At 38.3% G+C, this 15,983-nt stretch overlaps 1 protein-coding gene across 3 annotated transcripts in view; it reads right to left on the bottom strand.

Annotated features, from left to right (window-relative positions):
* Positions 1-15,983, bottom strand: part of Rgl1 (ral guanine nucleotide dissociation stimulator like 1) — a 260,886-nt gene that overhangs the window by 207,056 nt on the left and 37,847 nt on the right. For 2 of the 3 annotated variants that reach the window (XM_033762134.1, XM_010640562.2), the window contains exon 1: positions 2,671-2,809. The exons of the other annotated variant lie outside the window; for it this stretch is intronic. The gene's annotated coding sequence lies outside the window, so the exon portion shown is untranslated. Of the gene's footprint in view, positions 1-2,670; positions 2,810-15,983 lie in introns of those variants that run through there. 3 annotated transcript variants of the gene reach the window in all.

Below are 15,983 nucleotides of genomic sequence, written 5' to 3'. Positions count from 1 at the left end.
GAACAAAATTATAGACATTCAGCACATTCCATTAAACAAACAAACAAACAAACAAACAAAAAAACAAAGAAAAGAATAATATCCAGAAAACAGCAAAGTTCTGTTGCTGTTGTGGTACCTGGCACCATTTTTTTAAATTAGCGTCTTAATCATTATCTGTAAAGAGAACATTCTAGAGTAATATCATTAAATATAGCTCTGATAAAGCACGGTCACTACTATGTATCATCAAGCAGGTACAAGATATTTTACATTCACAGAGGTATGATACAGTACCGTCCTACATCAATAATACTAGAATCGGTTTTGGTTTGAAATTTGCTTTGTCTGCAAATAAGATTGCTACCCCTGTTTTTTTCTGGGCTCCCGTCACATGGAGAATTGTTTTCTATCCTACTCACTTTCAGTCTGTGGGCTCCTTTTTGCACTAGGTGTGTTTCTTGTATACAACATATTGTGGGATTTTGCTTCTTTTTCCATTTTGCCAGTCTATTTCTCTTGATTGGTGAGTTGAGGCCATTGACATTGATGGTTATAACTGATACGTACTGATTATTGTCATGTTATTCTCCTTTTGTTGACTCTTTTTACTTTTTCACCTTCTCCTTTTAGTTTCTTGCCTTGCCTATTTGATTTGCTCTGTTGGGCCTCATGGTGTTGTTGCCTTCATTGTCTTTTTCTAGGATATTGTTTAGAATTGCTTGTAGTGCTGGTTTGGTATTCATGTAGTTTCTCAGGTGTTCTTTGTCATGGAAGTGTCTTATTTCCCCATCCATTTTGAAAGATAGTTTTGCAGGATACATCAGTCTAAGTTGGAGGTTGTTCTCTTTTAGTACTTGAAATATCTCATTCCAGGCTCTCCTTGCTCCAAGGGTTTGTGTTGAAAAGTCTGCTGTGATTCTGATGGGCTTTCCTTTGCATGTGATTTGTTTCTTTTCTCTTACTGCCTGTAGTATTTTGTTCTTCTGTTGGGTTTCTGGGATCTTGATTATTATATGTCTAGGTGTAGATTTTTTTTTTATTGTAGCTAGTTGGGGTCCTATGTACCTCAGTTATCTGAATGTCAAATTCTTTCCCTCTGTTTGGGAAGTTTTCTGTCATTAATTCTGTGAACAGCTTTTTTAAGTCATTTGTATTTTCTCCTGCTACTTCATGTATTCCTATCAGTCTTATGTTATTCTTCTTTGCATCATCTAGGAGTTGTTGGATCGATTTCTTATGATCCCTTACTGTTTTTAAGAGACCTCTCTTTTCATGGTCACTGACTGCAATCTTATCTTCTATATCTGAGAGTCTATCTTCGCATTCTTTTATTTTGTTGCATACACTTTCTATGGAGTGTTTAATCTCCTGGATATCTGTTTGAATCTGTTTTATGGATTCCATTTCTTTCCTATGTTGGGCGTGGATTTTTTCCATTTCTTTCTTGTGCTGGGCCTTCATGGCTTCTATCATGGTCCTTAGCTCATCTATTTTTTTATCAGTTTTTGCTCTACAGTCTCGAATCACGACTTCCATTTTGCTCACTGTCTCTATGGTTATCTGGGAAATTATTTCTGTTTTGAATTTTTCTAGAGCCTGATTGATCTGTTTTGTTACTTCCTGTGCTTTGAGTTCAGGGTGTCCTGGTGGTTCACTACAGGCCTTTTCATCTTTATTTGCCCTACTGTTTGCCATTGGTAAACTGGAAGTCTGCCTTGTGTCTTGCTTAAGTGTTTTCTCATTTTTATTTTTGTTGTCGGACTGTCCTTGGTTTAATCTCTGGATTATCACCCAAATCTTCCTGATATAGTTGTGCCCTAGCTTCTGTGTCTCTAACGACCCACAGACATTCTCATCTTCATAACATCAGAGAAAACAGCTCATCAAATCAGCCTCAATACTTTATCCCAACTGATACAATCAGCAACACATTAAGATCAAGCACAACTTGGAAAGTGACCACCTGTGGTAGTCACTAGTCTATCACCCTTAAATCATTTGAATTAAATTGAAATCAAGAAGCAGTCCAGAACATGTCTGCAGTGAACAAAATTTCAATATAGTGTACTTACCATTTAATGGCTCAGACAGAGCGAGGATGCAAGACCTCTGATCTCAGTTAGCTGATGGATCAATCCCATGATGCTGACTGACCTCGGGCTGCAAGGCCCAGATTGAGTTCCCCAATCTTCTGAATGGTTGAACTCCACAACATTCTATTACAGGTTTCCCACGCCCTTTCTTTAAAGATGTTCAAAATTGGGAACTCAGAAAAATACCCTTGATGACCACCTCTGCCTCTTCAGAGTGGGTCCAAAGACTGGCACAGTCAGGAGGTCTGAGAGTGTGTGTGTGTGGGGGTTTCTAATGGGGGTTCAGGGGCACCCGTGGGGCTACCTTCCTGGCACTGGAGCGATGGCGGCTGGGTCGGGAGCAGACATGGCTCTCCTTCCCGCGGTGGATCGGGGCCCAGGCTACCTCCCGGTGCTTGAGCGATGGCCTAGTACATTTTAATTTAGGCAATAATGAGATGCATTTTCATTCACCTTAGTTCCTCTTAAATAAGTAGTGTTGGCCCCCAAATCATAACCTCCACTGCTTAAGCAACTGCATGATAATCAGCTAAAGATAATTCATGGCTATGATTCACTTTCAGAGAAATGTCATTTAGTAAGTATTTATACCTACATTATTTTGATCTTTCAAGCACCAGCTTTAATCTCCATCCTCTTTCTTCCCCTTCCTTTGCCTGTCTCTGAATTCTTTCTTTTTCCTCCAAGACCTTAGGAAAAGACCTTTTCCTCTGAGTCCTTTTTTCTTCAAGACCCTAGGAAGAGACAAATGACCATACTGCCCATTCTTAATTAAAATTACAAAATTTAAAATTCTTTGAAAATTTTAAAGATCTACATCTTTTAAAGCTAAACCATTTCTCTCTGGAAAACTGTCCATATACTACATACAGCATTTTGCAAATAATTCCAGGGGTTCAAAGCATTCCTCAAGCCTGCCTATGGGTATACGAAGAGTCTCTGGTCCACAGAGTAAACTGTGCTCCACAAGCCAATAACCACAGTCCACTATTCAAATCCTACATAAACCATGGTTCTCCATCTGCTCAGCCATTCCTTCAGTCAATATGGATGAGCCCAAATTAACTTGTGGTTCTATGAGGAAGCCTTCCCAACTCATTCAACTCAGATGGCTCTCCAACTTCTCTGGCACCCTTATACAGAGCATTGTCTTATAACTGAGATTACAATTTCCCTTGAAGTGGCTCATATTATGTAAGTTATGCCTTTCAACCTAACTGATAACACCCCCCCAAAAAAAACAGATACAGTGTACCTTACCCCTCTGTAGCTTCTCCACAGAACAAGGCACAGGGCCAGGGAGCCTGTGCGGACTTATTCAGTAGTCAGCCAGCCATCTGCTCATCTTCGGGGTGGCATCTGTCCCACCACCCCTGCCTTGCCCCAGGAAGGATGAGACCAGGAAGCACATGTCTATCTGCAGTATCCGTGTCATGCAGTGATCGGGAACTCCCACACACCTTTTTATTTGGTCATTCAGAAACACTTACGAAGCTCCTACAAAATATCAAGCACTGAAGTAGGCACCAGAGACATCAATATGATGGAAACAATGTATCTATGATGTGCTACATGCAATGAAAGAGGCTCGAATAAGACAGCAGGAGAAAGAAGCAACTCTCTACCTGGAGATGTTAGTAAAGACATCACAGAGAAGAGGATGCTGGAAATGGATGTTGAAAACATTAGTATGACTTTACCAGATGGCTCCGGATGGGAAATGCATTGCAGGAGGGAAAGAGAAATGCAAAGCCACAAATGCAAAGAATAATGTTTCTTTGATCCTCTCCTCACCTTCCCTAGTCAGCCGAACCTCCACGCCAAAAGGGCCCACTTTCCTCACCTTCAGGAGTACTTAATTGAACTAAGTAAGTGGAAACTTATTTTTAGTGATTTACTAAGGTGCATTGTCTGGAAAATATGAATTTAAAAATATTAAGCAAATTTACTATTTTGGATTTGGAAAGTCACTCCAAAACCATAATTTACAGAGAGAAACAGATACATATGACTGACTCAACACTCATTTTATTGAGTTATTCTGATAGAGACTTTTAAGCACAATTTTAATTTTTAATGATCTATCTGCCTTTAAAGGATAAACCTCTATTGAGAAAAATGGTCTAAAGTTATTTAGTCAGTGTTTCCATTCTTGTATCATTTTCCTCTCCAAGTGAGTTTCAGTTTCTGTCTGCTGGTTTTATAAACCTCTCTTTGGGTTTTAAAACAACTATGGAATCACTTTCACTGTGAAGTTCAATATCCTGCTGTAAAACCCAAATATGATTCACATATTATATCTTCAATATTTCTAGAACAAAACAATCTGCTTGAAATATTTTTAAAAATTACTTTTCTCCAGAATACTTAAAAATATCCCTCTCAGAGCTGAACACAGAACTCATTTAAATGTATGCAATGACACTGCTCAGGTTCATTTTTCTGCCTTACCCAATCTTAAGGAATACTAACAGTATTAAAGCATATCAACAATCTGGCTTTGAAAAAGGGTACTAGACAACTGTCAAGAACAAATGGTTGCAAAGGTATCATTTGCAGGCGCTGAACTGCAAGCCTTTGTGCTCTCTCCTTTTCATACATCCAAAGAAGATTTCACAAACTATAATGGTACGTAAGATCCTAACAGTATAACTGACAATGTGAAATAGGAAGAAAAGGGCTAAAGGCGTAGGCAAGTGGGAAGGGCAGGGGAAAGGGAATAAGGGAAAAGAAAAAAATATGAGAAAATGAAGAAATGGAAATAAAGTATTTGGTTTTTTTTTTCATTTTTTTTTTTGTTTCATTTTTTGAGGCAGGGTCTTACTATGTAGATGACACTGACCTGGAACTCACTGTGTAGCCCAGGCTGGTCTCGAACTCAAAATGATCCTCCTGCCTCCGCCTCCTGAGTGCTGGGATTACAGGTGTGTACCACCACGCCCAGCAATACAGTATTTGTAAATAGGAAGGGAGGAGGGGATGAAGGGAGGGCAGGGACAAGGGGGAAAAATAAGAACCAAGACCTGTCATGTAAAGGTACAAGATCCCAATGATGAATGTAACTGTACAGTACACCTAAAATGTACCAATAAACTCAATGAGAGAAAAAACAAGATTTCACTCTCAGACCCTAGAAGATACTTGCAAGTTTATAATACAGATACAAGCGTGAAGTATGGTGGTGCAAGCCTGTAATCCCAGCACTTGGGAGGCTGAGGACGGAGGATGGTGAGTTCTTGGGCAGACTGGGCTACTTGGCCAGCTTAAAGCCAGCTTGGACTATATGGCCCTGACTCAAAACAAAACAAAACTGGAAAACCACAAAGCCTCATAGATGGTACTATATAAAATATTTTTATTATTGTTGTTAATCTCACCTATCCATAAGTAATCAATTATACACGAAGAGTAACTTTCCAGAAGAGTCATTTAAAGCTCTTTGGATTGTTTTATGAATCTCTGTGTAGTCACTGGAGCTGTGAGGCCCCCAAAGCTGAAAACAGCCAGAGAATGAAATCCTGGATCTGCATATTGGAATAATGAGATAATGATAATCAGGATAATACCTTACACATTTATTGTGCATTATACTTTAAGAAGTCTTTCACAAGATACATTTCAAGTGATCATTCGAAAGCATCAACAACAAAGTCTAGATTCCAGAGGCAACATAGCCGAAGATGTGTGGCTAGCTAGTGTCATGACTAGAGTCAAATCCCAGATCTTGCTGATACAAAAATAAAATTTCCATGACACTAGATATAAATTCCTCTCCTTACTCTTCACTCACTTTGTTTTCTGTTTCATAATAGAATCATTGATTTTTTTAAAAAAATATAATATGGCTGGATCATTGGGTTTTATTTTAAGTTCTGTTTTAAAAATGTATTAATCAGCCCAATATCAATTTCTCTTTTATTCAGAGTTAACCTTACTTACTAGAAAGGTAGTCCAAAGCCAATACTGATGTTTTTGCATTCGACCCTTTTGTACTCTTTTGTATCAGTGCTGAACCACACATTAAATGCCGCTCTCACCCAGCCGAAGTTTCTTCCTACTCATTTGGCAGGCCAGGCTTCTCTAATAAAGTGCTATAATTGGTTTTCTTTTCCAATTTCTGCAGAAAACCTCTCAGAAAGATCTTAGGGAGCATGAGATGCATGTACCAAGGCCCAAATGATACTACATATTTAAAATCACAAGACTCTAATATCAATCTCAAGAGCAATCAATAAATAATAGTTTTCCAAGAACTGTGAGAAAACCAGCAAAGGAATACTTTTTCCTGAATCCCTAACTGAAAGAGCACTGAACTTCCTTTCTTTCATTTGCTCATTCACTCATGCACCCACTGCCTGTGAAATCTACTTGTCACAGGACGCAGGGTGACAATGTGTTTTCTGCCGTTCTCCTTATATTCCAGAAAGAGCGTAAGACAAATAACAAACCCATAAATAAGCAACACCAGATAGTGTTACAAATAGTGAAAAGATAAACAAGGTGATATGAAAGCATTAATGGGAATGAAGGACAAAGAGGAAGCACAAAAATCAGCTGGAAAGGTGTTGCATTAGCCCAAGTAAGACAAAAGTAAGCTTTAAAAAAGTCTGGGTAGGTAGCTCAGTGAGAGTGTGCTTGCCGATGTTTGATTCCCAGTACTACCAAAATAAAAGGAGCCTGTGGGAAAGCAGTTAAGTTGAGGGACAGAGAAACTGAGGATTATGCCAAGGCTTTTAGCTGAGCAAATGGGTAGCCAGTGATGCCATCAGCTAAAATAGAGAGAGGTCTTTGGGGAAGTGGTGAGAGTGAGGAGTTCCTCATTAAGTCATATGTGAGATGCTGCAGAGGTAGAGCTGTTAAAAACAAAACAAAAAAACAGACTGCCGGCTAAGCAAGTCTAAAGGTCAGAAAAGTCACATCTGGAGAGGCACCAGAATACAGATGGTATTAAAGTCATGAGACCAGAGGAGTTTACCTGGGATATGTGAGAGCAAAAGGGATGCGAGTCAAGCCTTAGCCACATATTGGCTAACTCGGGCAAAGTCTAAGCTTTCTGCAGTCTTTCTAGTAAGCTGGACATGTATCTGAATGTGCCAGGAAATCTGCATAGCACTACACAAACGTGTGCTGTTATGAAGGCCTTAGGAAACTGAACACATAGGAAGAGAGAAACAGTAAAACCAGGAATGAAAAGCCAAGTTTCCCAACTATGATAATGGTATTACCAATTATCTTAGCAGACCAATAAGACAAATTGCCAGCAAATTCCCTGGAAGAAGGTGTCTCAGAGAGAAATGAAGACGGTGTGTCCCTTCTTGTAGTCCATTGAAAAGGGGAAAAATTCACTAACAAACACAGCAACCGAAAATAATACACCAGGCTATTCACAGATTACTGCCAGAGACCAAGTTTCTAGAGAATGATTTAACAGCTGAATTTTTATCATGGACATTTATTGCTTTTATAACTAGAAAAAGAAAGCTGCATAACAGGGTAATAAAGAATTATGACTTCTACAAAAACATCGATTTGACATGACATATATGTAGCAACTCATGAACTACTTTCAATTAGCTCCAGTGTGAGTTTGGAATTATCAAAAGGCTGATAAAATTGGACAGTGGGTCATACTTGCTATAAACTAATATGTGTTGGTAAGATAGAACATTTTTTTCAGATGCTGAGATTTTCTTTTTTGTGGAGATAGGTAATGGGGATTGAACTCAGGACTTTGAGCTTGCGAGACAGATGGCGACACCACTGAGCTAAATCCCCGGCACCACTGAGGTTTTCAAATATAATTATTCTGGAAAGTTCAAAATTACAAACATTTTGTTATTATGGTCTTAAAACTAATAAATAGGTAGATATTATTTTTTCCAACTGGATCCATCAAAATTTGGTAATTGCTAGAAGAAATTCTTTTTTTTTTTTGGTACCGGGGATTGAACTCAGGACCTTGCACTTGTGAGGCAGGCACCAGTGAGCTAAATCCCCAGCCCTAGAAGAAATTTTTTACAGTAGCAGACAAATAGGATCACAATAATTATTACTGCATAAAAAGCAAGAATATTATCTAATCATATTTTTTGCCATGTTTTGGCATACCAGTATCAGCCTACTCTATTTATGTTATAGATTTATTGAGTTTAATCAACAATCCCAGGTTTTACTAGAAAAGTGCTGCACATGAAAAAATTCATGTAATCTTTTTGAAATTATAATTGTGGGGCTGAGGATTTAGCTCAGTGGTGCCACCGCCTGCCTCACAAGCAGAAGGTCATGGGTTCTATCCCCAGTACCAAAAAAAGAAAAAAAATTATAATTGTGGTTTTCAATGTTACTATAGGTTTTAAAAATTAAACACTGAGGGGCCTTCTAAAAATGCCAGTCTTTGCCATGTTTGTAGAAGGAAGAACTCCCACTAACTCTATAAACCCTAAGTTTTAAAATGTTGAGAAATATTTTTATACTCTATGTAAATCACTGGACAGAAAAGAATTTCTTGGTCACCAATTCAAGGTAGTTTCCACTAGATGACACTGTTGATCTGGCTTCTAAGTAGGCCCCATCACATTTTTTTCAGGTTTTACACTAAATTTAAGAATCTTTTGCTCCTAACAAAACTAAGTTTCTTAAGCAAAGAACTTTGAAATATTTTAAATAAAAAAGAACCCGGTGCCAATTTAGGATGTTCTCTACATACATTGTATCTTTCTCCAATTAATGTTACTCTCAGTACTGCAGGTGAAGTTTTAAATATATAACTACAAAATAACTGCACATATGACAATACTTAAGTCAAGCACTGCTGTACTTTCAGGTGAGAATTATAAATAGAAATAAGATTCTCCAAAGCAACCTGCTACTGACATCCCAAGACTGTCTGCAGGAGAGGCATAAAGCAAATCATGGGCTTGGCCTTTCGTCTCTGAGAAGCGCTGAGGAGCTCACATGAAGGCTCTCTGACAGTCGCTCTCGGTCTCCTGTCTTGGAGGCTGGCAGTGTCGATATGCAAGCACTCGACCCAAGCAGCTTCTGAGGCTGTTTTGGGCTCCTGAAGTGGACTGACGCTGTCATTCTACTCTCTCGGTTAGAGAAAACCAGCAAGGGCAGGGACTAAATCTTCACAAAGCTAACTAAGCCTCTCCAAAAGTAAAAGCCATGGGAAGTAAACTTGCTCTTTCAGAGCAAAAAACTGTTTTTTTGAGAATCTTGTACTTTTAAAAGAGGTAAAGTACAAGTGATAAATACAAAGATAAAATAAAAGCTCTTAAAGCTAACAAGGAGGCGGAACTTCATTAATTCATTGCTAGAGTCAGTTAATGTGGCCGTGCATGTGAAATGTGCTCAGAGCAGCGGTAAGCAGAGCTGTGTATCCCTGTCTTTACAGAGACTACTCTTTACTAAGAGAGAATGCTGATAATTTAGCAGTATTTCAGCGTTCCTCATGAGTCAACAGAAGATTATTGGATATTACTTTTTTTTTTTTTTTTTTCGAGACAGGATCTCACTATGTAGTTGAGACTGACCTGGAACTCACTATGTAGCCCAGGCTGGTCTCAAACTCACAGCAATCCTCCTGCCTCAGCCTCCTGAGGGCTGGGATTACAGGCTGAGTCACCATGCCCACCTGGATACTACTTCTAATCATTTTTGGAAGTTTATAAAACAATGAAGATTAAACTCACTGATAATAGAAAATATAAATCTATGAAGAAAGAGAAAATAATTCAAAATAAAGGTCTTCGGTTATTAATAAGAAGTAACTGAAGCCAAAGCTGAGTAAGATTTCAAGACAGCAACTAGCTTCTCTAAGGAAACTTATTGATTTCTGTCCTGGCCAAACTACATTCTAGAATGTGCACAAAACAAGGTCACTATGCCCACAGTGCTCATTTTATTTTATTTTATTTTATTTACTTTTTGTAGATTTCATAGTTGAATGGCCTCTTAGGAGCTGGGATCCAGTTGAAGGAAGAAGGCCATGGGGACACGAGTTTGGTGTCTCTATCTGATTCTCGGCCTCTTCCTCTCTGACTTTCCCCTTGCTTTCTGATTCTGGAGTCCATGAGGTGAGCAGCCTTCCCCTGCCATGCCCTTTCCTCCATGAGGTCTCTGTCTCAGAGCCAACTAAACACAAACTGAAACTTCTGAAACTGTGAGTCAAGATAAAGCTCTCCTCCTTTATTCTGTCTCTGCAATGGAAAGTTGACCACAGTACAGTGTCCAAAGGGAAAAGCCTCTGGACTCAGGAAGATTCTGGTTTGAGGTTCAGTTCTGCCAGTTGCCATGAAGGGAAACTGTAGTGTTAGGCAGCAAACTGAACTGAAGCTCAATAGGAAAAAAAGTAAAGTCTTCCATGTCACTTCAAATTTGATAAAGCAGTTAGTTAAAAAAGTCGTGGGGCCAGGGATTTAGCTCAGTGGTTCTGGTGAGTTCGATCCCTGGTACCAAAAAAAAAAAAAGAAAAAAGGTGTGGCTTGACCCAGGGTGCCATATAACTAGGAAAAATATGAATCCCTACTATCACAATAGGGGTTAGAATAATCAGACCCAAAGGGCCTATTCTTAATTATACCAGCACAACAAATGCAAACTGAGGGCACCCTGGAAAAACTGGGATGCAAGATCACACTACCAAAAACACATGTCAAGGCTCTACACATTTGAATTATGAAGAGTTCAGTGAATCAAATATTTACCATAATTTAAAAATATATATTAGCCTATCATATATTCCTTACTAATTCCCTTACCTGAATTGATTCACTTAATACTTATAAAATATTATGAAGGAAGAGCGGGAAGATGGCTGAGTAGATAGAGACACCCAGCTCTTACTTGCTCCTCCAAAAAGAGGAACCAAAGCAACAGGTGTATAGCTGCATATTGAGGTAACTACAGGAGAACACTGGAGCTCAACAGAAGAAAAACTTGTGAAATCCAGAGGCCTACTTCCCAGCAAGAGAAATGAAATGTCCCAGAACCTGCCCACCTGACTCCACAACTAGGAGAGGCGGAGTCTCCTCTCAGTGGGGTAAATGTGAAAGAGCCCCAGCAAACTCTATCAAGATACTGTACTAGTAATCCTAGCTATTGGAAAGTTTCACAACCTTTACAGAAGTGAGTCTAAATAGATAAGAAATCTGAAATCCACACAGTAGTCTGCCTTAGAAAAGGAAATCACTTTAATCTCTCAGAGAACTCCCAGGATTCTGTAAACCAGGAGTCAAAGGAATTGAGAAGGGATCTATTATCTCAGTTTGGACAGCTCTCAGGGTCAGAAACTCCCACATATTCCCATCTCTTGGATCCCATAGACATTTCACTGCACTGTCTCAGTAGGTGGCTGCTTCACAAACCAGATTTGGCTCAGTGGAGTGCCTCACTAATAGACATGCTTGGGAATGAATGTTGCAACATAAGAGGAACAATGGGCGCCATTCTTAAGAACCAGGGGGAAGTGTGTCCTCTGAGACCAGGGACATGGCAAATCCTGTATGGTTCCATGTGGGTGCCAGGACTGAGGTCCACTGCCCACATAGCTGCATACCCTTCTTCCAGCACTGAGCATGGAAGCCTGTCATTAACAAGTTAACAAAAGAATTCTGAGGTTCCATTGCTTCCTGTTCACAGAGATGTGCTTGGATGGTCTCAAGCAAAAACACCATGACTCCAGGTATTTCCCCACTCATACAGACTAAAAAGAGTCAAAGAGAAACTTTACCAGCACTGGCCATGTTACACTCTCACTTCTGTAAGAACCTCAGCTAAAGGAATTTTATAAGGCTCTAGCCATGATTAACTCCTACTCCATCTTTGGTGGGCACTGCACCTGAAAAATCAGATGGGCATCACCACATTCCCAAGCATACACGGCTAGAGGAGTTTCCGAGATCCTGCTACTGGACAGACATGCCCACAATAACAGCAGGAGAACACAACTTTTGCTTCCACTATACCTACACAAGTCCCTTTTATTGGTTATACCCTCAACCTCGCTTTGGCTATGTACACACTGTCAACAAGACTGGGTGTGAGTGTCATAGAAAGGGTTCAAGCTCCCACATCTCTCCACGAAGCACCTGACTCCACACCATGTCCAATAAGGCAGCAAATGCTTCAGGCCCCTTACCACTACTGAAGCAGCCAATACCAGAGATCCTTTAAAGTAAGAGATCAAATATCAAAAGTGCTTATGGAAACTCCCAAAACCCAATGGGGGCACCATTACTGCTATAGCAGTAACACAGGATGCACCATAAACACTCTCCAGTCTATACCATGCCTGCCTGAATTGCTAGGGTATCCTCATTCTTATACAACATGCAGAGACAATAAGTCTCTCTATTTGTGATACAAAATGCACCATATCTGAAGTCACTAATCACAGCCAAGGAAGCAATAGAAAGATTATACTATGGCACCCAAGTGGAAATGAACTCAACACGGCATAAACCAATATCAAATAAATATCTTCAGAAAAAAGCTTCTTACTAAGACTTAGGCCATTCCATAAATAGATAGATATCTATTCCACCAGATGTGCAAATCTCAACATAGGAACACAAGAAATATGAAAAAACAAGGTAATAGGACCCCTCCCAAAGATCATAACTCTCCAGCAACATATTCCAAAGATATCAATGTGAATGAAATAAATGCCTGATAAAGAGTTCAAAATGATGATTTTTTTAAAAACTCAGTGGGATCCAAGCTGAGGATTTCACTCAGTGGTTTTGTCACCTGCCTCACAAGTGCAAGGACCCAAGTTCAATCCCCAATACCATTAAAAAAAAAAAAAAACTCAGTGGGATCCAAGAGAGAATAGTCAAATGAAATTAGAAAGATGATGCAGGGTATGAATGAGATAGAGAATTGAAAAGAAATATAAAAGAATTTGAAAAGGAACTGATATTAGACATGCAGATCTCAATAAATCAGATTAAAAGTTGAGTTGAAAGATTCAATAAACCAACTAAGTCAAGGAGAATAAAGAATTATCAGAGTTTAAAGACAAATCTTTTGAAAGATCACATTAAAACAGAAATAAAGAAAAATAAGAAAGAATGAAAAGAGCAATCAATGTCTATACCATTAAAAAATCAAAGGTTCTCATCATTTGCATAATTGAAGCAAAGAAATAAAAGTTAATGGCATAGAAAATCCACTGCAGGAAGTAATAGCAGAAAACCCCTAACTTGATAAATATGTGAACATCTAGGTATATGAAGCCCAAAGAACCACAAATAGACATGATCAGAGCATACCCACCATAAACTATTATAGACAATCAAAAGTACAGGACAAAGAAAGAATTTTAAATCCTTCAAAAGACAAGAGCCAACTCACATTTAGGGGCAATCCTATTAGACTAATAGCAGATTTTTTTCAGCAAAAACCCTACAGACCAAAAATAACTGTACCAGTAAGGCTAACCTTTAAAATCAAAAGACCTTTCAAGATAAGCAAAAGCTAAGGGAATTCATAACCATCAGACCAGTTTTACAAAAGATGATAAAGGGAGACCTAATCCCAGAAGTGGAAGAAAGCTAACTATCATTAGGAAAGCATGGCAAAGTATAAATCTCAGTAGAAACATAGATAAATAAGAGAAAAGAATCAAACATTATCAATACAATAAACTGTCAAAGCACAAAGATAAATGAGAGGGGGAGAAAGACAAAACTAGAAGAAAATTAACAAAATGACAGGCACAAGTCCACCTTTCAATATTAAGTCTGAATGCAAGTGTTTTTAGCTCTCTAATTAAAACAGACAAAACTGGCTAAATGGATTTAAAAAGCAAGAATCAACAATATGTTGCCTATAAGAAACTCACCTCACTGGTAAAGGTACAGATTGAAAGTGAAAATACACAACATGATATTCCAAGCAAGTGGAGACCCTAAGCAAGCAAGCATAGCTATAATTACATATGACAAAACAGACTTTTAGACAAAAACAGAAAGAGACAAAGAAGGTCACTATGTACTGATCAGAGAATCAATTCATCAAGAAGATATAATGCTTATAAATCTCTATGCACCTAATGTTGGAGGACCCAGTTTTGTAAAACAGACACTACTGAAATACAATAACAATGGGGGATTTCAATACTAACACTCTCACCAGTGGGTACATTATCCAGACAAAAAAACTCAACAAAGAAATATCAAAGTTAAACTATTATACTTAACAAATAATTACAGACTATTTCATCAACAGTAATTTTTTCATCAGCACATAGAACTTACTCTAGAATAAACCATATATTGGGCCACAAAACAAGTCTGCATAAATTCACAAAAACTGAAATTCTATCTATTTATTTCTGACCACAATAAAACTAGAAGTCAACAGCAAGAAAAACTTTAGAGGGCTGGGGAATTTAGCTCAGTAGTGCTGGCTGCCTGCCTCAGAAACACAAAGTCCTGAGTTCAATCAGGGGTACCAAAAAAAAAAAGAGAGATAGAGAGAAACTTTAAACTTACACAAATACATGGAGAATGAACAACATATTTCTGAATAAACAGTATGTCATTCAGGAAGACAGAGGGGAAATTTAAAAATTCCTAAAACAAAACTCTCTTTCAAGATGGATGGGGAAATAAGATATTTCCATGACCAAGAACACCTGAGAAATTTCATGAATACCAAACCAGCACTACAAGCAATTCTAAACAAGATCCTAGAAAAAGACAATGAAGGTAACAACATCATGAGGCCCAACAGACCAAATCATGGTGTTGTTACCTTCACTGATGGATTCACTGCTGAACTTCACAAGACATTTAGAGAAGAACTACTGCCATTACTCTTCAAACATTTCAGTGAAATTGAAAGGGAAGCAATACTTCCAAATTCATTCCTGGAAACAAGTATCACTTTGATTCCCAAACCAGGGAAAGACACAGCTAAAAAAGAGAACTACAGGCCAATATCCTTAATGAATATAGATGCAAAAATCCTTAATAAGATACTAGCAAATAGAATACAAGGGGATCATCAAGATCATAAATGCTGACCTAGTCAGATTTATTCCAGGGATGCAAGTATGGTTCAACATACGTAAGTCAATAAATGTAATACACTATATTAACAAAGTCAAGGACAAAAACCATATGACCCTCTCAATAGATGCAGAAAAAGCATTTGACAAAATTCAACACCCACTCATGATGAAAACCCTGCAAAAAATTGGAATAAATGGTCTATATCTCAACTTAATAAAGACTATCTATGAAAAATCACCAACCAACATCACATTAAATGGCCAAAAACTGAAAACCTTCACGTTAAAACCAGGAACAAGACAAGCATGCCCACTATCACCACTCCTCTTCTATATAATTCTGAAACATTAGTCATAGCAATTAGACAAGAGAAAGAAATTAAAGCAATAAAGATAGGAAAAGTAGAAGTTAAACTATCATTATTTGCTGACGGTATGATACTCTACATTGAAGACCAAAAAAACTCCACCAAAAGACTTCTAGACTAAATTCACACTTTTAGCAGAGTAGCTGGATACAAGGTCAACACCCCAAAATCAATAGCCTTCTTGTATACAAATAACAGACTCACTGTGGGAGAAATTAGGGAAACAATTCGCTTCACAATAGCATCCAAAAAAATGAAGTATCTAGGAATAAATCTAACAAAAGAAGCAAAAGACCTCTACACTTAATACTACAGCACTCTGAAAAAAGAGATCAAAGAGGATATAAGAAAATGGAAAGATATGCCCTGCTCCTGGGTAGGAAGAATCAACATGGTGAAAATGGCCATACTAGCAAAACTGCTACACAGATTCAATGCAATGCCAATTGAAATTGAAATTCCAACACTATATTTCACAGAATTAGAGGAAAGAAACCAAAAATTCATTTGGAACCAGAAGAG

Source organism: Fukomys damarensis, unplaced genomic scaffold, assembly GCF_012274545.1.
Source record: "Fukomys damarensis isolate Sample0158 unplaced genomic scaffold, DMR_v1.0_HiC HiC_scaffold_11, whole genome shotgun sequence".
NCBI lineage: Eukaryota > Metazoa > Chordata > Mammalia > Rodentia > Bathyergidae > Fukomys > Fukomys damarensis.
Note: the sequence above shows the minus strand (reverse complement) of the source record. Positions and strands in the feature narration are given on the sequence as shown.